The sequence below is a fragment of the Pteropus vampyrus genome, unplaced genomic scaffold, assembly GCF_000151845.1.
Source record: "Pteropus vampyrus isolate Shadow unplaced genomic scaffold, Pvam_2.0 Scaffold6, whole genome shotgun sequence".
Lineage (NCBI taxonomy): Eukaryota > Metazoa > Chordata > Mammalia > Chiroptera > Pteropodidae > Pteropus > Pteropus vampyrus.
This window is the reverse complement of record NW_011888787.1, coordinates 15141401-15167570: the sequence shown is the minus strand read 5'-3', so window position 1 is coordinate 15167570 and position 26170 is coordinate 15141401.

Below are 26170 nucleotides of genomic sequence, written 5' to 3'. Positions count from 1 at the left end.
TAAAGAATCGTTTTGGTTCTGGTCCTAACTAAATTTGTCTTCTTTGTTCATGATTGTGTCTAAATTCTTCTCCACATCCCTCAAATACCTTTTCTGTCATGATTGTTTCCTTACATTGGGGCTATTATTAATAATATTTATTTACTCAGACTTAATTATTTCTGGTTCCTTTATGACTGTCCAGGAGTTCTGTTTTTTAATTCTAATTATCATCTGAACAGTCTCTATGCCCTTCATGTTGGCTTATAGTTTTGAAGCTCAAGAATGAAAAATTATATTGAAACAGTTCATAGAATTAGTCTGTTATTGTCTGACCCATATTAACTAAACGTTTTAAACTTTGATTATCATAAAAATGGTTGCTGAATATTTCCTAGATCAAAATTCCTTGAAGGTAGGGATCAGCTCTATCTCATTCTTTTCTCTGCTGGTACTAAGCATAGCATGGCACATAGAGGAGCTACTTAAATGAATAAATGTAATAATGCCTTCATGTAATAAATGTAATAAATGTAATAACACTAAAGTATATAATTAATATACTTATACGTGCTGTTTTTCAGCTATATATCAATGATGTCGCTTTATTCAGTATTTCTAAAAGCTGTATTGTTATTAATGTGCACCATTTCTGTAGCCACACAGATATGATGTAGATGGTGTCAACCTCGTTAACTGCTGCTTTTTGAACCTAAGTAATTCTTTTCTTGGATTTATTTAAAAATGAATTTCAACAAAATAAAAAAATACTGATTTGAGCTTACTTTTTGATTTAAATTAAAACTGCTCCAAATCAGACTTCTTTTCTGGGTTTGATTCAACTCCCAGCTCAAGGATGAGTATTAATTTTAGTTAGTAATTATGAATAGAATCTAAGATAGCAATTTCAAAGTACTTGTCTGAGGATTTTTTTATATGAATGTTCTTTTTTCTTTTTTTTTCCCAATAGGCATAAGTAAAAATTCTTTATAATCTCTAACATGCCTAGGTATTTCTATGAATTTTCTTCTGCTTAGAATGTGTATTGATTTTTTTGGAATACAATTCTCAGCTTTTGTGCAAGCAATAAAGGATATTTAACATTATATTTAATAAAGGATATTTGGGGTCTGGGAAAAAGGCCATATATTAAAGATATATTCTTACACTGTGATCTGGAGGGAATTGAATATACAACCTTTGTAGATGTTCCTCTTTATAGAGCACTATCCTTGAAATTTCTAAAAAATGTATTTTATTGAAATAGAATAAAATGTCAATCTTCATTGCTGGACAATTTCTATAGTTCTCTAATAGATTTCTCCTGAGAAATTTTATAAAACATTTTGTTACTTATTCTGTGTCTGTGTTTTTTATTTTAATTTAGTTCTGTCATGTGAACGATAAGCAGTCAAGGCTGAAAATTTCCTGCTTTGCAATTCTCTGAATGTTAATAATTATACTAATTAGCAATTTACAACAAACAGGTCTCAATCACATTGAACCATTTCTTCCACATTCGCCACAATTGTAACATCATGAGTTAATTTCAAGCTGCTGCTGTTGTCTTAGAAATGCTTTTCCATGAACACAATTCCTCCCTAAATCCATTCAGATCTAAAAGCATAGACCATTGAAGATGTAAACAAAAACAAAAAATTATCTTTTTTTTTAAGGAATACATTTCTATCCTCAATTCATATCCTTTAATTATGTATCGAGTTAGGCCTCTCATCTTCAATTTTAATGCAAATAATTCAGCAATCTAACTTAGTATGAAATAACTTTGCCTAAAAAATACAGTAGCACATATTAGTTTGAGCAGACAATTCCCATATCACTGGAAAGGCTGAATGACCAAGTGTGTTAGTCTTTATTAACGACAGCTAAAATTCTAAGTAGCTGTGATGAATGCCCTTCCCTTTCATGCATATCCGGGTAACTCCTCCTGGTCCTGTGCAGCATAATAACTATCGCCACTTCTTGAAAAAACTGAACTTAGCTAACTGCCCCGTTTTCTTCCCATTTTCATCTCATATAGTAAGTTATAGTTATGGCTTTTTTACCTTACTGCTCTTGTGATTTTCCTTCTCTTTTAGGGACTGTGAGCTTTTTGAGATCTACCTCAAGAAGGTAGGGCTTGTATTTTTAGCACCCTGCAAAACTCCCCACGCATAGTAGCTACTCAATGGATATTGATGAATAAATGAATTGGAATAACTAAATATAATGTTAAGAGTGTCTTCTACATACTCTTTCATTATCATTCATTACACAAATATTTGAATACCTACTATGTGCCAGAAAGATATTGTGCTGTGTGGAGATAACAACATGCATGGCAGTTTCTATTAACTCAAGTTAACTGTATGAATTTAAAATAAGTCAATATTTTCACTTCTGATCTTTCCCTGTCAGTTTAATGCCCACCTTCACCCACAATGTGCATACCTTAGTCTAATTTGTTTATTGGGCAGAGTGGAACTAATTATACTGCACGGTATTTAAGTAGAGCTTCCATATGGATTAAAAGTAGCAATGCAGCAACTCCCGTCCTGACCTTCCCAGCCCGTGGACATTGTTTACTTCATCCAACAGTTCATTGGTGAACCATCGGTCAGCACCCACCATGGATCAGGCCCTCACTGTGCTGAGTGCTTGAGATAGAGCAGAGAACGAGGCAGGTGCTATTACTGACCTTAAGAAAGGCATAGTCAAATGGAAGAGGCAAGCATTTTATTTAAAACATTTGTTTCATTACTACTGCAATTAATATTACAAAAGAGAACAGAATGCAATGAGAACATAAAACGTGGAACTGGTCTTATAAAGGAAATCAGTATCCATGTGCTGTTTCCTGCACCTAAAGCTCTTGCCACTATCATTTGTTTAAATTTTCAGGTCTCAGTCTACCTGCCACCTTTAGAGACCTTCCTTAACCTTAATAGATACCTGTTGCTTGAATGGATGAATAAAAGAATGGGCGAATGTATGAATAAATGAGCTGTTATTTAAGTTACATTCTGAACAAGAGTGAGTTGGAAGTAGCAGATAGAGAATGGGGCAGATGTCTTCCAGATAGATGGAATAGCAGGTATGAAAGTCTCTGAAATGCCAGGAAGAAGACTGGCCAATTTTGAAGCAATGCTTTAAGACTGGGTAGCTTGAAGGCAAAAAATCAAGAGGAGAGGGGCACAAGATGAGTCCAGAGGGGTCAAGACATGCCACATCTTCCATGGCCTTTTAAACCCTGGCAAGGTGTTCAAATTATATATAATATATGTAATATATATAATTATATATGTATACATATGATACTTAATTATTACCTTTATTGTAGTCTCGCAGAATAGGAAAACGTCATATTTTCCCCCCCAAATAGTCAAGATGTACACTTCTTAATTCAATTATTTGGAGCAGTTTTTTTAAAGAGCAGATCAGTAGTGGAGATTATAGAATAGGCAAAATGATATAGTAAAGAAAAAACATGGTACTCAGCACATTCAAATTCAGGAAGACCCTCTGTGTGCCTGAAGAGCCTGTTACGAAATAGCTCTATAATGAGAGGCAATGGTTGCTGCTTCTGTCCTTCCTCAAGTTTACTCAAGAACTATGGCTTAGTAGTTGTGCGCATGCATGTGTGTGTGTGTTTGTGTGTGTGTGTTCGTGCGCGCATGCTTGCATGTTTTCCCTATGATTATCCAAAATCAGGAATGCTATTAACAAACACTGGAAATAGAATTTTTATGTAAGGCTTCACCTAACCAGTTAACCTCTTTCTCAGAAGGCTTGAACATATAGTCACATGCATAGTCTATACAATTATTTTCAAATACAAGTTAATTTGAGATTACATTATATTGTCTAAACCCTGATGTTCACACTCAGAAAATTATACTTTGGTTTAAGTGACTCAGTGAATCAATGATGTTAACAAACAAACATGTTTGGAGTTTGGCTTTGGGCAGGAATATGTGCATATATACTATCAGCTGCAACTGTGAATGGAGAAATAGAGAAAGGTGACATAAATGAAAGAATAGGCATTTCAGGTTTTCCTCTTCGTACAAGTTAGCTTATAAGTTCTCATAGGTTATTTTGTGTTTTCTCCTTTTTAAATCAGTAAGGGAAGGGGACGTTTTCTGTTTGGTGACCCCTTACAAAGAAGTGAGCCACTGCACATCGGAAGCATCTCTCATTCGTTAAATTCAGTCGGACAGAGAGATGCGTGCTCTCGGTGACCTCCCTATCAGACCGGTGCCTCCTGGAGCAGTGCTGAAGTGTGTTTTTTCTGGGTTGGGGTCTTGCAGATGACAAGCTTGCAACACATTTGTCGAATATGTCAAAGAATATAGATCTTTTTAGGGCATTACCTTCTTGGTTGTAAATATGTAGAAGAACAGTGTTAGTTGTTCCCAGTCCCCAGAGCACTCCTGATTTGTGTTCTCATAATAGCTGATACCAGCTTGCATTTATAAAAGTTATTTTTGATTCTAAATACTTTTAACATATTAAATGATTTATTTCTTGCAGCAAACGTAGAAAGTAAGTATAAATGAGAAAACCGAGGCACAGAGAGGTTATCCAGAGTCACACAGCTATGCGTCATGGTGGAGCTGACATTGAACACAGGCAGTGTGACTTCAGTGTTCTTCTTATTGTCTGTGCTGTATTGCTATTGATAGGGCGTGATATGGTGTTTTTTAGATGACATGCTGATGAACTTATTTTTTATTTTCATACTAATGTTTATTTTAATTGTATTAGAAAAAAGTGCGGTTTGCACATTAGAGTCATGATTTCACAGATTTTATCGTTCACAATAGTTTTTAAAAGCGAGTCAATTTAGATTGATTTAAATAAAATATTTTTATAATATAGTACAAGTACTACACAGATTTTTTTAAATTGTAGTGAAATAAATGACTAAAAATTGTATAATATGGCCCAAATCTACTGAAGTGCAGAGACACAAGAGAAAATGTGATTAGGAGAAATACAGACCACATGAGAAAAATCCCTGCTTTCCTTGTTATTAGGCTTTGTGCTTTGTTATCGCTCAACATACTGGTGACTACAGAGCCGGTGTGTACTTTACTAAATGCAAAGGAAGGTAGATAGCTTTTTCAGGTGATATAGCTTCCTAATTTTCCATGAGAAGACCATTCATCATTAGATTTTTAATGTTTCCAGTAACTTATTGCAGTTTGATGAACAACTTACAAATTACATTATAGATTGTGGTGACTGACTAGTCCTTTGGGGCAGGGCTAATAGCTTACAAATATTTGTACCCCACACCGCAGAATGCCTGTGGATTGAACTGAATACTGCCTTTTTGAGATCTGCCAGCACATAGAATTATTTCTTCCTAATGCAGATACCACTCCACCACATAAGAAACTAAACTGCCTTAAATCCCTATTCCTTTCTTTGTTGTTTTCTTCCAAGCTTCTAACAAGTTTCATGATTATGACAACTCTTTCTCTAAGCATAGAGTTGATGCCAACTAGTAAAGTAGCAATTTCTTTTCTATCCTGCTATTGTTATTAGATAATGAATGAATTAAAGGACAAGAATTCTAAAATTTAGTTTGTTGTGCTTACTTAAAAGCAGAATGATCTTTATGGCTAAAATAACCAAGTGTGATTTTGACTGCAATATTTTCAATTTGAAAAAAATCTTTACCTACTGCCTGCTTCCACTTGGCCAACTCACGTTAGACGTCCCTGCACGTCTAACACTTTGCTTCATTTTCCTTCTTCGTGAAGTCTAAACATTGAATAAGACTAGTGACCCAGACTGGGCTATGAGAAAGATCTTTGGAAGCTCCTTTTAAAGCTTCTCCCCAAGTGATGAGTAAGGAGTCAGAAATTTCTCCATTAGAGATTTATCTCTCTATCTTAAGCAACTATTTTCAGAAATTCCCTGTCGAAATAAAAGTAATTCAAGTAACTGTTCTACTATACAAACACTACACTTGGCTATTAAAACCCTGATATTTGTGTTGGCTGACTATTTTAAGCCCTTAAGGAAACTGTAAATTCTTTTTTAAAAGTATAGCTAAAATGACTACTAAACAAACAGAAGGGTATCATTCATAATTCTATATCTAGGAATTTTTAATATTTGATGTAATATTTTTAAGTTTACATATACGTTTATGTTTATATTATTTGATAATTTTTTCACCTAACTGTATTTTGACCACCTTTCTGTGACACTTAATATTCTTCTACAGCACCTTATGTTGTATCATATTGTTGCTTGAATATACCATTATATAACTAACTCCTGGTTTTTAAAATTGTGTTCATATTTTTGCTATTGTAAACAACATTGCATTGAAATTCCTTAAAATTAACTCTGTGTATTTATGATAATTTCCCTAGAATAGATGAGAACTAATTACACATCACCCACCATCTCCCCAAAAGTTGAGAACTGGTAGATAACAGTAGTTTTTGGAGAGTGGCCGACCTCAGTGGGACTTCAGACTAAATGGAGGAAGGGCATTGGCAAGGATATATGAAGTGATGTGAATGATAAAGTGACCCTTTGACAGTTTTGTCAAAGCGTTTCTCATCTTTTATAGTGTATAGAGATGAGATTTGCTTACTCTGCTAGACAATGTTTTCTTTTTAGTGTTCTTTTGACTACTCCGTAGCCATTTGTCTACTCTCTCCTATGGGACTATAAACAACTTGATGGCCAGGGGCTATTGCTAATAAAAACTTAATATTTTCAAAAAAGAAATGACATCAAATATTTAAGTCAGGATATTATCTCTCTTTTTTTTTGATATTATCTTAATTAGTACTCCAATCAGCAGCTTTCCTTTAAACTGAGGTTGCTTTATTTCAAGAAATCAAATTATTTTTGTCTGCTGTGGACCTTGCACTAGGCACTGTGCTAATTTTTAATAATCATTATTTTTTTAAAAGGAAAGCTAAGGCGCTATGGTGGAAAAACACACAGAAATAAGTAATGTGACTTACATTTTTTAAAAGGGCTTTTGCTTCAATAAATTTTCATGAAGCATTGTCATCGAGATAAGTATTTTTGCAGAAATGATGTAAAATCACCAAGGGACCCAAATTAGTGAATTTTTACAAGTAACTTTCTTGTACAGTAACACTAACTCAGTAGAAATCTACGAGCATGGTGCTGACTCATTCTTTGAAATCAAATTAATAAAATGCTTTCTGCATAATAGTTTTTAAACACTGTTGAAGAGTTCATCACAACTACACTGACAGGTCATTCTCAATTTAAGGAGTATGAAATTCCCGGGGGAATTGGAAATCATAAAGGATTCTAAGACATTGGCTAAAAACCTGCAAATGTATGCCACATTATTTAATACAGCTTGCTGGCATTGTCTTTATTTTGAGAGAAAGGAAATGCTGGGAAGCAATGTGTTTGCAATATAGTCCCAAGGTACAGATTCAGTTCAATAATTCAAATCTATGAACGAAAAGCAGAGCTCGCTCCTGGTATATTAATTATACTTTAACTAGACTTTAAAATGGAGGAGTTATGGAGACTTCGCTCCTTAATTCAACAATTTTATAAAAGGTCACTGAGAACTTTGTCTTTTCTATAGCATTTTAAAGGAAAATGTGTTTTAATAAGTAAAATTATTTCTCAAGAGCTTGAGGACTTGACACTGATAGACCAGAGCTGAAGATGCTCAGCACTGCCGGAACCTTTTGCATTAGTTCATATCCTCAGGAGTTTTAGACTGTCATTGCTGAAGGGTTTGAAATTGGGGAATATATTACTCAAGTTTGCCCATTAAAATACTGGAGGATAAGAGTACTGAAGTTGCAGCTGGCATGATATGCAATATGTGACACTGGAAAAATGGTATGAATTTCAGGGGTTGTCTGAGCACAGAATCATGTGATGTGACAAGTACAGACAATACTTTTTTTTCCTTCCTTTTTTTGGGGGCGTGGGGTGAACAGCTGATTTAACAGGAGAAGAAAACTCAAAAGCATCAGTGCATAAATTGCTACTGTCCTGAACTCAGTGCTATTAATTCTTTGATGGCAAGAGTAAAATTTTATCAAATGGATAAAAAATGACATCAAATAATACTCATGTTCTAACTAACTTATTACTGCAAGAATATTCAGAATTATTGTTGGCATGGGATTCTCTTGTTTAAAATTCAGCAAACTTCATCAGTTACAAAATTTACTATTCTGACTATTCACCATTATATATATATTGGACAAATTATTCTAACATGCTACTCTACTTGATATTATAAATAGAAAAAAAGGCTAAGCTTTCAGAGAAGACAATGATGATAATAGTGATTTTACTTGAGCATGGATATAATTAATGAGAATAATAAGCCTGTTGTGAAACAGATTCAGTGACTTTTTAATGTATTCAACTTATAATTTTAAAATAGTGCAAAGCACAGTATTTATTGCCAGGAATCTTTGAGATGTTTCATGAACACCAGGCTCAGTCTCCTCCCCAATATCAGAAAAGGGGAATGAGCTATCCCTTGCCTCTTTTGTATTGTCTTTTTTTTTTTTTTTTAGAGTCAAAAGGAAAGTTTATTAGACAAGGGATAACACTCCACACTCCACAGACAGAGTGGGGTCTTCTCTCTGAGGCAGAGAGAAGAACAGTGAGAGAGACAGAGAGAGACAGAGTGAAGGCACTGAGAGGGACCCTGAGTGTTCAGGGAATTCAGTTTATATGTCATTCTTTAGTTCCCATTTTTTAATGATATGGACATACAGTGAGGAAGGGGAAGAGGAAGAGTATGTAGTGCTAAAAGCCTGCTGGCTGGCACTTGTCTTTTAATATCCAGTTCCCCTTAGACTCTAGGAGAAAATCACTAACAGACCAATAACCAGCAAGAAGCCTATATAATTGAGTGTGTGTTCATATTTCTTTAACTATTTCCTAAAAGATAAAGCAAAAAGTGACACAAGAAGTCTTGAGAACATGAGATTCCACCCCTAAAAGCATTCTCCAGGGAGATTCTTTTGCTCCTCTCATTTATGGTCAAGATAAATGTCTCTTCCTTCTGGATATCTGTAGAAAAATGCCATTGTCAGGTCAGCAATTCCTATGTTTACAGTGTTCTATGACATTTACAGAGAATGTTCATGTATATCATCTCATTTGATCTTCAGAACTATCAATTAAATATTGGTTAAGCAGGTACTAACCCCAACCAGAACCCATGTCATCTGATTCCCAGGACAGAGATTCCCATACTTCAGGTTAGAGAGAGAGGAAGGTTGTTTCAGATACCATGGTAGTGCTTCATGATAGTACTCATCAGAGACTATAATTCAAACTGTTGACTGTCCAGCTCCTGTCAAAAGCCTGGCTGAGATGGTGAGAGAGTAGATTTCTGGAGATCACTTTGGTAGTATTTGACAAAAGGTTTAAAAATGTTCCAACGTTTGACATAGCAATTCAACTTCTAGTAATTTATCACAGATATATGCAGAAATATGTGCACAATGATAGTAAGTGCCTTACTATTTATAAAAGGAGAACATTTTAAACCTAAATAATCTAAAATTAGGAAATTGGTTAAAATACTGTCATATATATCCATATAATGAAATATGAGAGTGAAAGTAAAAAGCATGTTACATGATGCTGTTGAATGATTAGGGATAGTGTTCCTGATACATTATCATAAATGGAAAATCAGACATAAAAATAGCACATACAGTACAATAGCATTTTTGGAAAGAAAAATATGAATTTTATGTGTGAAAAAATATTGACTAAATACATGCAACAATGTGTAAACAGTTTTCTCTAGGTGGTAGGATTAGAGGTGATTTATTTTCCTTTTCCTTTGATCTGTTTCTCTGTGTGTGTATGTGTATGTGTTCCCACTGAGCATGTACTACTTCTATAATTAGGGTTCAAATACCTATGCAAAAAGAAAGTCTGACTGAGAGAAGTGATGCCCACAGAAGATGGCATAAGAAACATGCCATCCAGCCATTTCTTTAGCCCTGAGAACTTCTAACCTCATGTGAAATTAGCGCACATAAATTATTTTTAAAATTTTTTAAATTTAATTATGGAAAAGAGTTTGTCTTTCAAATTTGGAATGGTTTTCATTTAGGTTTCAGTATATAAGAGGAAATTGTATAAACCCATTTTGATCCTTGCTTCCACTCCAGGTGCTAAGAAGTTGTATATAACATTTAAAAATAAATCTCTAACTCAATAATCCTTGTGGGTAGCATATTTTATTTCTCCTTTTCATTGTATACTTTTGGTTTTTATTTCAATTTGTACAACATTATTAGATATATACCTTTTGTTGTATAATCTTTCCTACTGTTTTGGAAAAAAAGGTATAAGTTATGAAATAAATAATATACCCAAAAGTGAATTTAAGGATCATTCTTCTTACTGGCTATCTGAAAAATTGAGAAAAAGTGCCTAATTATGTGGCTGTTGTGATACAGTGGAAATTTTAAAGGATTGGGTCAAAAACTTTTATTTAAAACCACTGGAACACTGGATATTATCTCTAGAACACTGGACAAATCACAATTTCTCTGGATCTGTGAACTTATAAATTTTTATAATAATACCTAGAAATAGAAGCTACTGTTTTTCATCCATAAGAGCTATTGCTAATGTCCTTATTTTTGTCCTGCTCCACTAAAGAGACTGCTCTGATAATAAATTAACTGCTCATCTTCCCAGTCACCTTTGTGGTTGGGTGTGGCCATGTGACTGGTATACCTCTTAGGTACACTTTTTTCTCCTTTATAAAAGAAGTAAATACTGTTTGCTTCCCTCCCTTGCCAGCATCTACTCCAACTACTTGTTCCTGCCTAGTTTTTCCTGGAGCTACGGAAAACATTTTGCAAACATGTGCTACAAGCTTAAGAACGAAAAGTCAACATGCCTGGAATGGTGGAGGGAAAAGATGGAAGGAACCTGGGATTTTGATGTCATCACTGATGCAATGTCAGCACCCAACTAAGCCTGGACTTACTCCTATGTTCAAGGAATAAACCCCTATTTGATTAAACAATTGCCATCTAGGTTTTCTGCTACCTGCAGCTAAATGATTCCTACTGACAGTCAATATCATATAGTTAGTTGTGTGAAAATTAATGTATGTGTAATTGCTTTATAAGCTGTAGATAACTCTACAGATCTGTTAGTACTTAGAGAGACAATACAGAGCAATGGGAAAGGCTTTGGACTTGCACTCAGGCAGACTTAGGTTTGAATCCTAGCCAGTCACCTTATTAGACCACATGTATAGGAAAATAACCTAATCTCTGTGTGTGCCCATTATATCACTTGTAAAATGGAGATAATAAATATCTCAGAAGGTTGTTAAGAAAGCTCTAGGCACAAGATTTGATGCATCGTGCTCAATAGCTGTTGGTTTGAAAGAAAAATTAGCAAGTAGCAGTGATGTGTGGTCTGCTCCAAATGAAGAGACTTCCATTTTCTGAGTCAGATTACACTGTGTGTTGAACATTTACGTCACTATGCAAAGTTTAGGAAACCAAGAGATACTTAAAGATGCTCTATTAATTAAAATAGTTGAAAATTTTATTAGCTTACCAAGTGCAGTAGTACCTGGCACCATTCAAAGAACTTCATAGATATTGACTAATCGTCATAGAAGTCCTATGTATTATCTCGCCTCATTATACAAATAAGGAAACCCCATATTACACACTGAATTAATGGAGTGGTCAGGATTTGAATTCGAACTCAGGCAGTCTGGCTCCAGAGGCTGTGCTCTTAACTTCTTATATTAAGTCGTCTGATAACATTATTAAGTGTATTGCACAGAGCCATCTTTGCATATAAGTGACCCCTGCTTGCAGGCCAGGATTGTACACACAAAAGAGAGTGCATACAATCCTGCTTCCCATAGTTGAGGTCTCAGGAAAAAACTGGGGACCATTTCATTCAAAAAATAGAAGGGAGTTTCAGTTTCTGGTGAATGAACATTACAAAAAGCTCAAAATCTTCCTGGGGTTTCATCACGTTAGGACTTGCTAGGCAAAAGTCAAAGCCCAGGCTTTCTCATTAGGCTTTTAAATAAAGGATAAGCCACCACCTAAAAAGATAAAGAAGGACTAGGAGGAGCCAAAAGAAGAAGGCCCAGAATCTGCATAGGTAGTGATTCATTCTTCCTTCACATAAAACTTGCAGATACCTCAATAGAGAAGACTTGTTGACATTTTGGCATATTCTCCTAGGAAAGTAATAATATTTATTAATGTCCTTTATTCCTATAAAAATGAAAATTTTTATGGAGATCTGAGTGATATGAGACTTAAGTTTCCATCAGCATGTCCAGAAAATTCTCTAGAGTAAGCAGATTTCTTAGGTAGGCATAAATCTATGTACTGTTATAAGAGTGAGAATAATTATGGGCTTACACGAAATGGATATGGTGGATTCACTCGCCTTCCTGTTTTTCTTCCTGTGTATAGAAGGTAGAAAATTAAAATACATATACTATTCTCAAATTTTATTACCACTAAAGTTCTGTGAATTAGATTCTGCCAGTTGGATGAACTCACATGCAATTGAAAACTTGGAAATAAGGAAGGGAGATCTTTATGCCACTTGACTGTTTCTATTGGCTAGTGTAACCAAATGTACCAGGGGAGCTGGCAGTGAGACACATGCCCATTCTGGGCTTTTGCTATCAGAAGGGATGTCCTCATAGGTTTCCTGGGACCATCTTGAAGGATAGTTAAATCAATGTAAATTTGCCGGCAGCATGATTAGGCAGAAGGAGAGCCAGATTTAGTTCTCAGTTCTTGTACAGAATAAACACCACTCAGATGTTTCTACAGGAAAATGTAGAAGGTGTAATTGTGGGCTTATGGTCTTTCCATTACATTATGCTGAGGCACGTGGCGGATAATTCAGCTATTAGGATCTGAAGTGAGAAGTTTCAGTAAGGAGATAGATGGAGGCCATGACAGATGTTCCAAGTAATCTACAAAGCATTTAAGAACCAAGGTACCATATGAAGAGGGAATACAACGAAATCCTTGCAAACAGAAAGGAAAAAATGGATCATAGATATAACCTCGGGACTATAGCATCAGAAGTTAGGCTTACATGGTTAAAATCCTGAGATGGTGCCGGTTCACCTCTGCAGGTATCTGATCCAAGGGGTAATCCAGACTGGCCTGTCTCCAGCTGAGATGAATAATGTTACCAAGCACACTGTCAGGTGCTAAGCTCTAGATCGCCTCTCTTTCCACCACAAATGCTGTACACTTTGCTAGTGTCCCTAAAGCACAGAGGAGGGCACTGGAAAACTTGAAGACATATTAACCTAATATATTTGAGTATTGCCTAAAGGGAATATTTAAATTACTGCATCAAAGCTTACTATATAAGATGAAAATTTAAATCTCGCTACTCATCTGTTTCCTAGTAGGTGAATCATGATAACGATCAGATCAGGTGAAGGATATAAGCCTCTACATTTTTTTCTGAGTAAAAAGAATCTATGAGTATCATCTGATTCCCTATTAAAGCTCTATTTAGTTTACTCTAATTACATGACCCTGATCCAGGAATATGCAGTCCACAAAATGGAAATTTTTCATAGGTCAAATGTGATACTTTCTCATCAGCATGGAGGACAAGTTCTGAGCAGGGAAAGCAGAACAATATTCAGCTTTCTCAATTAAGATGTAATCATGTACTTTAAGTTTGCAGAATATTCAGAAATCCAGACTATGCCATGTATTCAAATTTATGTACAAAGACAATGAGGTTAAATCTACATTGATTTTTTAATAAGTCTGTGACATGACTCACATGGTCAACACGAATAATCAGCAGCTCACTGTGTATTTTGTGGATGCTTGCTTCCTCCCCCACACCACTGCCACCCACCATAATTGCTGCAGGTGAAGGATTGTTGTTAAAGGCCATCTGTGGTTCACAGACTTGCCTGGAGTGGGTAAACATTAAATGCACACTCGAACATGACGCTTGTTCACTTAGATTTGCTTCCTTTCCAGCATCCCAGGTCGGCAGAGCACAATCCCCCTTTTCTTTTTATTTATTTTTCACGATTTCCTATAAGACCAAAAAACGTTTTATGTACTGATTATAGTAAAACTCACTAATCTTTTTGCTTCATAAATGTGTTTTTAAATGTATATCTTTTTCCTATTTTTAGCGATTCTGCCCTTATGCAGCTTAATGCCCTTATTTTTTTCTTTTGAGATGCAAATGGAGTTGATTACTTTCTCTTGGCTGATGTTAGTGGACCCCATAACGAAATCATCATGTAAAGGCACCTGTACCCTATTTCAGGACACTAAGCAATTTGTCTGTTAGCCCAGAGTATTACCGAGTATTTGTCATAGTGGAATTGTGTGTAATTAGAGCTGGTGAACATGAACTTGACCCTGACCTTGAAAGCCACTTCCCTGGGAATTTCTTTTCTGGAAGGGCATCATGGGAAATCTAATCTTCGGTGAAAGAGTGTTTAAAAAACAGACACCCAAATGGCGGTTACTGAGGAGAAATGAAAGTGTTCAGGATCTGCTTCCTCTTAGAAATATCAGGAAGATGTTGATACCTGTACCATATACTCTTTAGTTATGTGGGCCTTACCACTGCCAACATGCTGAGAGTCCTGGGCAATTCCACTGCAACAAATAGTAATACTCTGGGCTAATTGAGGAACTGCTGAATATCCCTGGACATGGTACAGGTGTCTTTGCAAGATGATATTCTTATGGGGCCACTAGCATTAGCTAAGAGAAGGTAATCAACGCTATTTGCATCTCAAAAGGAAATGCATTGATCATTTGATTGATTGATTGATTGATTCCTTCCTTCATTCAGTTAGTCTATAAAAAATGACTTCCTGAACTCCATCCAGATAACATGCTTCATACTCAAGGACCAGAGATACAACAGTGAATCGTATAACTATAGCTCTCAAAGGGCTCCATAGCCTAATGGAATAAGCAAAAGCACTAGGGTCTCTGCGTGGGGTATGCATACTCACAGGTTAAACTAAACTATCCATTGGAAAAAAAGTAATTATGGTTTTATCGAAAAATTCAGATAAGTATTAATTTACCGATAATAAATATATAGATTGTCATTAGTGTCACACCTGTTTTTTTGGCAAATTGGTCACATGTCACTTAAATACAAGTGTTCCTTAAGGAAGAGTGGGACTTCTATAATATGGAAGACTTGAGGATTGCATTCTCACTTGTTTATTCACATTTCATTTATTTTAAAAGTTCAGAGTTTGTGTGTATTGGGTTTAGTGAATTTTTGGATTGTATTAATCTAAAGGAAAGATATTTTTGCAATACTTTGTATTAAGACACAGAGTAACCACAGAAGTTCACGGATTATTTTGTGACACAATATTTGAAAAGGCTACTGACTTTTATCACCATCAATTAGTTCTGCCTGTTCTTAAATTTCATTAAAAGGAAACTTAGAGGATGCTTTCTAAAAGTGTTCTATATCCTGATCTGGCTATGGATACATGGTTGTTTACATATATAAGTCAGAGCTATATAGTTAAATACACTTTACTGTACACACTCTATGTATGTTATACTATAATAAAAATGAATTAAAAATAAATTGATAGAACTATTAAATTTAAAGAAAAACTATATAATATTTTAACAAAGGGGCAAATTTTTAAATTTACTGAACCAGTTGCCATTTTTAGTATGCTACCTAGCAGATATTACACACACACATGCGCATACACACACACATACACCCTCTTTCCCTTCTATGTAAGGTTCACTTCTTAATAATAAGCTAGAAAGTAGTAATTGGTTTTCATCAGAAATTTAAGCAAGGAAGAGAACGCTTTGAAAAAAAGATGTTTAAAACTTTCTGTCATTATAAGATTTTGTTTATTTTAAAAAAAGCTGATACCTATAAAACTTCTCATATTGACATACTTAAAAAATTGTATAGTAGAATTTTTTACCATGTTAACAAATATCTCAAATGAGTTTTTGTGAGTTTTGAGCCTATTAAAAGTATTTAAAAATCCAGTGTATTTCTTTGGGTTTATAGGAAAAATTGGTTCACATCAAGGATGAAAGATTTCCTGACAAATTAAAATTATTATTATTAATTTTTTTTTTTTTTTTTTTTTTTTTTGCAGAAACAGAGAATAAGATTACCATGCTTACCCCACAGATCTAGCAATTCTACTTCTGGTATGTATCTCAACCAAATTCCTTACACAGGCTTTTAACAAGTTGTATTCTAAAGTGTTTGTTCCACTTTTATTTGTAATGATGGACAGTTAGAGACAAAATGATGTTCTTCACTGGGAAAGTGGATTAAAATGTTTTGGGTACTTTGTAGCAATTAGAAGAAAAAATTAAGTGTACATTTGGCAACGTGAGTGAATCTTAAAAATATAATTCTTACCAGGAAGAGTGAAAAATAGAATGAGATATATAAACTAGAAGCATTCATGTACATTCAAAATATATGCACACAAAACAATAACTCACTTCTATAAGGGTATTTATTAAATACACCAAAAGATAAACATTGACATATTACTTTGGAAAGATTAATAGGAGAATGAGACAAAGGTTTGGTGATAAAAGGTAATAGGTAATACCAGAGAGAGGCTTTGAATGGATTGACATGGATGGCATGTTATGAGTGGAAAAGCAGGATTAACTTTAGCTTCTACACTTAGAATCCCATGCCTGCAGCCCTCCCTTCAAAAAAAAAAAAAAAGGCAAACAGACAAAAAATTAAAATATGAGTATCAGGATTTTTGAATTTGGGTAAATTAATGAAGTCTCTATTCTAGCTATGAGAATTATTAAAACCTTGTATCAAAATAAACTGAATTCAGAATGGTATCTTCTAATCCTTGTATCACAAAGATTGAAAGCGAGATTTTTTTAATGAAGTATATTTTATCACATTATGATCACAACGATGTTACTAAATTTCAATTACTTTTGGTAAAATTGAGGTATTCATAACAGTAAAGATAAAATAGGCTAAAATACTTTTAGCTTTCTTATCATTTTAGTTTCTATTATCTTGTATTTATATACAGTGTGCATAATTAGTACAGTTAAAAATGTGTGTAATTTATAATTGTATAAAAACATATATATATTGAATATGCATGTGACACTTTTTTTTTTTACTGATAGGGATATTTGTTCAAAAAAAAAATTGGAAATAGCTGGTGTCAATACCTAAAACAATATGGTAAGTGCTACAGTAGAAGATAGGTGTAAGGAAATATAATGAGAGCCCATTGGTGCACCAGTCTGACCTTGGCCTGACTTTTAGGAAGGATCAGAGGAGGGAATCTTCAACTAATTCTTAAATGGTGACTAGAAGTTAACTTAAACAGCAAAAACGAGAGAGTAGAAAGCATATTTAAAGTTCCCTTTCTAAGTATAATATATATTTCTGAGTATAATATATCATGTTAATAATTCAGTATAATGTGTATGTAATACTATATAATGCATATATTACAATATATAAGATATATAATACATGTATGTTTAATTGACACAATGGTACCTTCTGTAGACATACAATTAATCACATCTGAAATATTATTTTATAGCATTTACTTTATAATTTTTAGACTATTTTTCAGGTCACAAATTTTCTGTCATAAAAAAATATCATAGGTCATAGGTTATAATGCCAAATGGATTCAAGAGTATGTAGGCAGAGAACAAATCATAAAATGATTTGCATCACGTGGGTTATGCAGATCATTTTAAAGAGCCTCAAAGAAATTCAAATAATGGAAAAACCTTTTCAAGTTTATGTTCAGAAGTTTCTCTTATGGCATGGGAAGTGATATATTGGCATACTGGAATAAGATAACCCATGAGGAAGCTACTAGACTCTGTTTTTTCTTAAATTTCATAGCACTCAGAGAAATTTGCATTTATTTTATTTTTGGTTACTTTGTTTTTTGTTATTTTTGTTAGTTCGCTTTTGATTTTTCTTTTGCTTTGTTCACTAGACTGCAAACTCCATGTAGTCTGAGACAGACTACATTTATCTTGTCCTTAGTTGTATCCTATCACCTACCATAGTGTCTGACACCAAGAAGGGACTCAGTTAATATTTGGGAACTATGTGAATGAAGTGGAGAGGGAGAGGGGGAGAGATTGAGAGCCATTTAGCTTGTAGATTGTGTGTGATGTCTTTAAGACGTTTCTGTTCCTAGTCTTCCTGTCAAGGCCATCAGTCATGTAAGGTAAAGAACAGGCCATTTTCAGATGTGGTTCCATAGTATAGAGGTTAGCATGTCTGCTTTACATGCAAAAGATCCTGGGTTTGCGCCCCAGTGGAGCCACGGTGCATGGTTTGCAGCCATGCCACCCTGAACAAGCCTGATGTCTGATCTCGGAAGCTCGGCAGGGTCAGGCCTGGTTAGTACTTGGATGGGAGACCACCTAGGAAGACCAGATGCTGTAGGCATAAAATAATAATTCTAAAAAATAGAACAGGCCATTTTCTATTTCTGTGTCCTTCTTGAGAAAGAAATTACTTGTAAATTTGTAGAGTGCATGTGTGTGTGATGATGATCAGTGTGATAATCAGAGACTTTGAAGCACGGGGCCTTGAACATGTTTCTTGCCCTTAAAATGTTGTCATCACTAATGTGAGTATAGTAATCATTGCTTAAGCAAGGTGTTTGAAGAAGAGTAAATGGAATCACATATGAAAAAATTCTAGCAGAATGTAGGACATAATCATTACTTTTAGCTCACAACAATTCTCTCCAAAACACATCTAAAACAGTTCTAAGTATTATATAAGTAGAATGATCATATAAATTCATTGCCAAACCGTGGTAATTTTGAAAACACAAATTGCTCAACTGAAATGGATACCGAGATCAGAAGAATAACTAGGACTATATGATCCAGAATATATGGTTATCTCATGGATAAGAAATAATCAATTCAAAAGAACTTCTGCTTGTCTGATTTCAGAATACTGAGTCATCCTGTTGATTAGGAAGAAAATGACAGACATCTTTTTATGTGTGAACTTTATTGAAAATGTAATCTAACTGTGCCAGATAAATGTGAAACAAAGGAAATTGCAGTTATTAGTGCTGCAAAAATAATATTCTTAACTTATTTTGCCCTTCATGGTAGTTATAATAATTTCCACTTAATATTTAATTTACTTCTGTACAATTTTTGCTTTCATGGTACTGGAAGCACCATGAATACAGGAATCAGGTCCATGTTGTTGACCACTGATATGTCTACCACAGTAGTGAATCCTCCTATTTACTTACCTTATATTTTTATGTTGGGGTTTGGTACTTGGTAACAAACCCCAACATAAAAATATAAGGTAAGTAAATAGGAGGATTCACTATAAAGCTTGTTCAAGCAGTGATTCTGGCATCTACTGGTTTAGAGATTCTGGATAATTAAACTCTCTGAGCCTCATTTCTCTCACCTGCAAAATGGGGATAAATGGCCCATTGCGCTGGTGTAAAGATGAAAAGAAAATAATGTTTAAAACACTTCTCCTAGTGCAGCCTGGTACATAGTATGTGTTCAATAAATGTTACCTATTAGTGGGTAGGTCAAATGGAAGTCAAGGGAAAGATTTATAAAATATTTCTTAGCAGAGACTTTTCAAGAAGATACTGACAACACTTGACAATTGCCTCACTTAGAGTTTGGATTTTAACTTGCTGTTTTTGTACTAGTGACTTTTCAATGGACCATTCATCAGAGCTAAATTAGCTCAGGCTTTAGTTGTACAGAGTAGGGGGCTTCATAGTGATGTGGATCAATAGATGGGGGCAGCGGGCCTTTAGTGCTGGGCCGATTTAATGGGTCTTGGAAGGAGTTGTATTAAAAGCCTTTAGGGGAAAGTTCCCTGTTCTGCTTTTTGTACTGTCTGCTACCTTAATGAATGCTGCTGTAAAGAGTGTTTCATCTCTGTTTTATTATGAGTCCAGGTTTGACTGTTTGTGCTCTCAGAGGGTTTTAACTGTCTTGGGATAAGATTTTATGAAGGGAAGAAAAACTCATGTAGAAATATGATTTTTATAATGAGTACTAATCTCAAGAAATTAACATCACTGTTATTAAATCCCCAAATCAGAGATTTTGGATTGATTAAAAATACACACTATTCAGACAACAGAATTTCATACCAGATTCTAATAGTATAATTATCTTTATATTATTGTAGCATTTAGGCTGAAGTATGGATTTGTTCTCTAGGATACTAAAAAAGGTTTTGAGATAACTTAAAATCCTAGTAAACTTCTGTGTTTTCTTTAAGGTCATTCATACCTTTTAAATTCCAAAACTTAGCCTTTACAACTACCTAAGTGTTTTATTGTTGAATATTGATTTAATTTTTAAAATATGATGGAAGTATTTTACCAAGCATACATCAGTATAAGTTGTCTAATTTCTAAACTGAGATGACATTCTAAAATAGCATAGCAGAAGGCACTTCCTTTGTATGTATCTAAACTTTCCACTATCATATATACAGTATGTAATTTGCTTCTTAGTAATTAGAATTTTATCTTGTTAGATTTTGGCGGGGGGGGGGGGGTTTTTATGACTGTATTTATATATGGAGCCAGCACTTTAGCAGTGATCATTTAGAACTCCTTTTGATACCTACTTATTATGGAGCTTAGTAAAGCTGGGAAAGGAGGTGTAGTGCATCGAAAATGTTCCCATTCTTTCTTCTCCTGTGACTTGTTTCAAAAAGCATAAACTAAAGAGCCATCGGCAGAAACAATACAGCTAAAATCTGGTCAGAATGGATTATATGGTAATGTCTTATGAGGATGTTACTGATAAATTCTTCTTAAACTCAGTCAAATATTTTATTTCTATTTGGTTTCATTAATAGCCTGTACAAATCTAAGCCTTATGCAAACAGTTAACTATTGCATTTCAAAATATATTTATCTAAAAAGATCAATTTCTGAAATATTCGATCCACTTTTTTAGAATGTTACTACAGTAGTGCATTTTAATACAGTGATTTATTTCATTCTGCTTCCTGAATTATCACTATCCTACAGAAAGTTGACTATAACATCATTTTAAAGTTTTTTACTCATTTTATTTATTGGCTCAGTTACATATACTTTTATTGAGCATGTATTATGAGCTTTGACTATAAAAATGAATAAAACAGTGCCTGCTTTTGTGCACTCACAGTCTTTGTGGTGAGAGGAGGGTCATTGAAATAAAGAGATTATTACTGGAGACTGACAAGTTTGTGTAGCTTCAAACTAGTTTACTAAACTGACTGGATATGTGCTTTAAAAACAAGCATTTTTCATTTGTTTTCTGATTATAAACTTACATATCCACTTAGGAAATTCACATTATTAGTATTTAGTATTTTTGTGTAAAACTTTGTCTTTTTTTACATAATATTATATCTATAAATGTTTTACATATTTAGGTACATACTCATAGTGCCTAGTTTTTTTCACTTAGCACTCTACCATAAATATTTTCCCATGTCAATATTTATTCTGCTATAATTTTATTTTTAATAACTGCCATTCCTTCACTACTTAGATATACCATGATTTATTCATTTGACCAGTTCTTCACTTTGGTTAAGGATTTTTTTTGTCATTTTGCATCTCTTATTTTAGTAAAAAAATAATAACACAAGAGGTACATTGAAATGGCCATACCTTTATATTATTGATGCTATCATAAATAATATTTCAATGAAAATTTTATAGATAAAATTTTTCCTTAAGAAAAAATACTAGAAATGGAAGTACTGAAAGGGTTGGTTATAAGCATATTCATATTTTAAGCATCTTATATATATGGTCAAATGTTGCACCCAGTTTCTTTACCTTTATTTTTCTTTTTAGTCTTTTTTATTTTTGATGAGGGAACAATAGCATTTTATTTAGTTAGCAATGAGATCGAATTTTCCATTTTTATTAGTCATTTGTACTGGTATCTCATTAGTGAGTTACTATTAATGCCCTTCACCTCTGTTCTTATTTTATTTGTAAGGTCTTAGACTTCTATCTCATAAAATGGTTGACTGTGCTAGCTTTGAAAACCTTCCACTTTTACATTCAGCATTTAATTAATTAATAAGAAAATGACTGGCCCTATCAAGCATGCATGAAAGGGCAATCCATGTACCAACAGCGGAGAGGCAGCTGAAAGACAGAGCAGTAGTCATACCAGATGATGCTATGGCAGGCCAGATGTGATGCAGATGCTGTGCAGAATACAGTACTGTGTCTTAGCTTGACTTTCAACTACCATGGAAGGGCTGGTTGTGAATGACTATAATTGAGCTAGTCTTTGTTTTGACTCTGAGTTGTACAAAACATCTTCTCTGAGAATTCAAAATCCAAGATCTGTGTCTCCAATCAATTAGAGTTCAATTTTATACTATTCACATATTTCGAGAAGTCCCATGCTAAGAAATAAATATGGAAATTGGTCTCTGGTCATTGCTGTGTCTCTGGTGTCTGGAAGCAAATGCAAAGCTCTCTAGAGAGATATTTCAAAAAACAAGATGCATGGAATTCCCATAATAGCAACATATTTTGCATAAGATAAGCAAATATCAAAAAAAATTACAAAACACTAGATGAAACAATCCATAATGAATAATATTTAGACAAACAAGAGAATTAACCTGCAAAACTTGAGAAAATAGAAGAATCAATTAAAAGGACTATAGAATTAGTGTATTTAAAATTAATAATGTGATAAAATGTTATAGAAAACAAAAGGGCAGGAGACTAAATAAAAACAAACAAGTGAACAAATGCAGTTTTGAAAAAGTATCAAATACAAATTCTAAAAAAATAAAAACATAGTCATTGAAATTTAAAACTTAATGATTTAAAAAGCAAAACTTAGAAATCCCCGAAGTAGAGAGAATAACTGAACTGAAAGAGATATTGGGTAGGGGATGGGGTGGTCGGGAGGGCACAATGCTGCACAGCAAGACGGATAGGAAGTATGAATGAGTGCTTTCAATATGTATTAAGATTTCCAAAGAAAAAGAATGGCTTAGAATTTTTCAGAATTGATAAAAGCATATATCTCCAAGTTTAAAATGCATAATTTCCAGGAATAATAATAAAATGGTAATTCATACCTTGATATTATAATAAAGCAGATAATACCAAAGTAGAAGAAATTTTGATAATAATCAGAAAAATGTAAATTGATTACAAAGGCTTAACAATTAGATTAAAAATAAACCTTCAACTGCAACCTCAGAAGCTGGAAAACATTGGAGTTACAACCTTAAAGTCCTAATGGGGAAAAATCTGTCAGCAAATAAGCCTTAAATTAAATAATCTATCCCTCGAGAATAAATTCAAAATACATTATAGGGAAAGACAAAGTATCACTCACAGGACTTAAAGAAGAACTATAAAGTTCATTTTTCATTAAAAATAAATTGAACCCAGAGGGAGAAGTAACAGTCAAGAGGTAACAGTGAACAAGGAACTGATAAAGTTTAGATAAATCTAAAATGATTTTGGTGATATAGATAATAATGATAATAACTAATTTGGGTGGTTAAAAAACAAGGAAGATCTAAATTATACACAATAATGACGAAAGATGGCAGTAAGAGAGACTTGTATTATAGGGAGGTGAGTAGAGGATTAATTTCATCTTTAACAATATCAAATATATAAATTTTGCAAAATTAGGATTAATGACAAAAAAATAGAAATAGAATGCAGAACTTCCATATCAATAAAATGGGAAAAAAGGAATCACAGAAATATCATGACCCAAACATTTTGAAGGAAAAGAAACAAAAAAGCATGGGGAAAGTAGTATAAATAAAATTACAGCATGATATGATAAGCATATATTTAAATATAACAATCACATTAAATAGAAGAAACTTACCAAAATATTGTACTGATGAATTACTATATGTGCATGCATATATCCAACTATTGCTCTTAATAAGATACAATTAAAAATAACGACTTGAAAGGCTGAAATGAAAGTAAGAGGATGAGAAGAGATATATAAGGGAAACGTTAACTAAATCAAAGCAGGTATGGCTATATAAATAAAACAAAAAAGAATGTACATGCAACTTTTTAATATTTTAATAAATAACTGGGTCACTGAAATATATGGATCAATTAATCAGAAAGATGCAACAGTATTGAGTGTATAGACATCTCACCTATAGAACCTCAAATGTAGAACATTCTCTAAACATTCCAAGGATTACCATTAGATTTGGTTTGTTAAAGGTGAAATAAGGAAGGGAGAAAAAACGGGGAAACAACTAGCATTGGAGATAATATCTGGTAGCACAGGCTCCTTCTCTTTCTTCCTTGCGGCCCCATCCATCCATATGTTTATTACATTTTTTTTTGTCTTGGCTAGTCCCAAACATTTTTCTCCTAGAAAACTCTAAAATAATTTTGTTAGGTACCAAATCAAACATTGAGATTGTGACTAGAACTGCTTTGAAGTTTAAGTTAATTTAGAGGCAAAAATGACATTTTTCCGTAACTGGACTTTCCATTAAGTAACATTATATTTTAGCATTTAAATTTTATTTATAATTCATAACATTCCTCCCATTAGTTCTAAAAATTTTCCTAAATCTTAATATTTTCCTTAACTAGTTTAGATTTTTATTGTTATGTTAATTTTTATTATTTCTTACAATTGATTGTAACTTACGAAAAAAACTACTGTTTTGTAGCTTTACTCTGTATCTGGTCATTGCATTTCATTCTCTGAGTTCTGGTCATTTTTCAGGTGACACTGTTGGTTTTTTTAGTTAGGATATAGTATCATTTGGAAACAGAATTATTTTATTTTATTCTTTCCTACCTTTTCACTTCATCTGTATTTCTCTTTATTAATACAGTGTTGAGAAATTTTAGAACAATGGTTAAATATTTGTAGTGATAGTGAGCATCCTTCTTGTCTTACTAACTTCTTTTTATATTGATGGCAAATATTGGTCTGAAATATATACCATTATTATATTGAGAAATTAATATTCAATTCATATTTTATGAAAATATTTTGATCAAGCAGGAATAAATATATAAAAAATTTTGATAATCATTCACATTTTCTGGTTTTGATTTTTAAGATATGACCAATCAACTTGCTCTGCCTACTCTCCAAATCCCAACTAAATATAGAAATGTTTTCTTTTCTCTATTCTTTAACAAATCAGGTGTTATATATAAATGTGTCTTCTCAATGCTAAAACAATGTAAGTCCATCAACTTGAGGAGAAGTATTTGGTATGTTATCAATGAACATTTTTACTAACTCTTTGATTGTCAGGTACAAAAAATAATACATCATGTAATTAAAGAAAAAATAATGGTTTGGGGAAATCATTGTTTTAGCAATAATTTTTATTAATATTTATTATGTTTTATATACTGTGCTAGATACTGTGCTAGGAACATACCCTCATAGCATAACATTAAACATTAAACATTAAATTGTGAAATGGTAATGAAAATTCTGACTTACTTTCTTTGTCATAATAATAAAAAAAATAGGAGGAAAAAACCCAAAAGATCAATTGCACTTTGTTGGACTAAAAATCCATTTAGCTTGCCTTAAAAATGTGTTTCCTTTATATACTACACTTAGGTTTTAAAGGTCTTGTTCCTCAGACATTAAAACAGCAGAGGTAATAATTCCAAATATGACATTAAATGTCTACTATTTTCTAGAATAAAAAGAATACATGAAAATTTTGTATAGTGATTTATCCATCTCCTGCTATCAAGTCAGTTTCCTGATTTATAAATGTGTCATTGTTGCTTTTCTGTATCATAAGGCATGATTGACTTCGCTTGGTTGGTTGTTTGATTCATTGCTAAGATAGACCAAGAGGACTGAGCTGTTATAGTCTGAAGAGCTGGATCACTCTCGATGTAATGTAATCCAGTAGCATGGATGGGACATCTCTTTGTCACACATACATACAGATTTTTTGTCATTAAATAATACATTTCCAAGAAAGATATTAAATTAGGATAATAGAATTGTAGTATTAAAGACAAAGTATCACTCACAGGACTTAAAGAAGAACTATAAAGTTCATTTTTCATTAAAAATAAATTGAACCCAGAGGGAGAAGTAACAGTCAA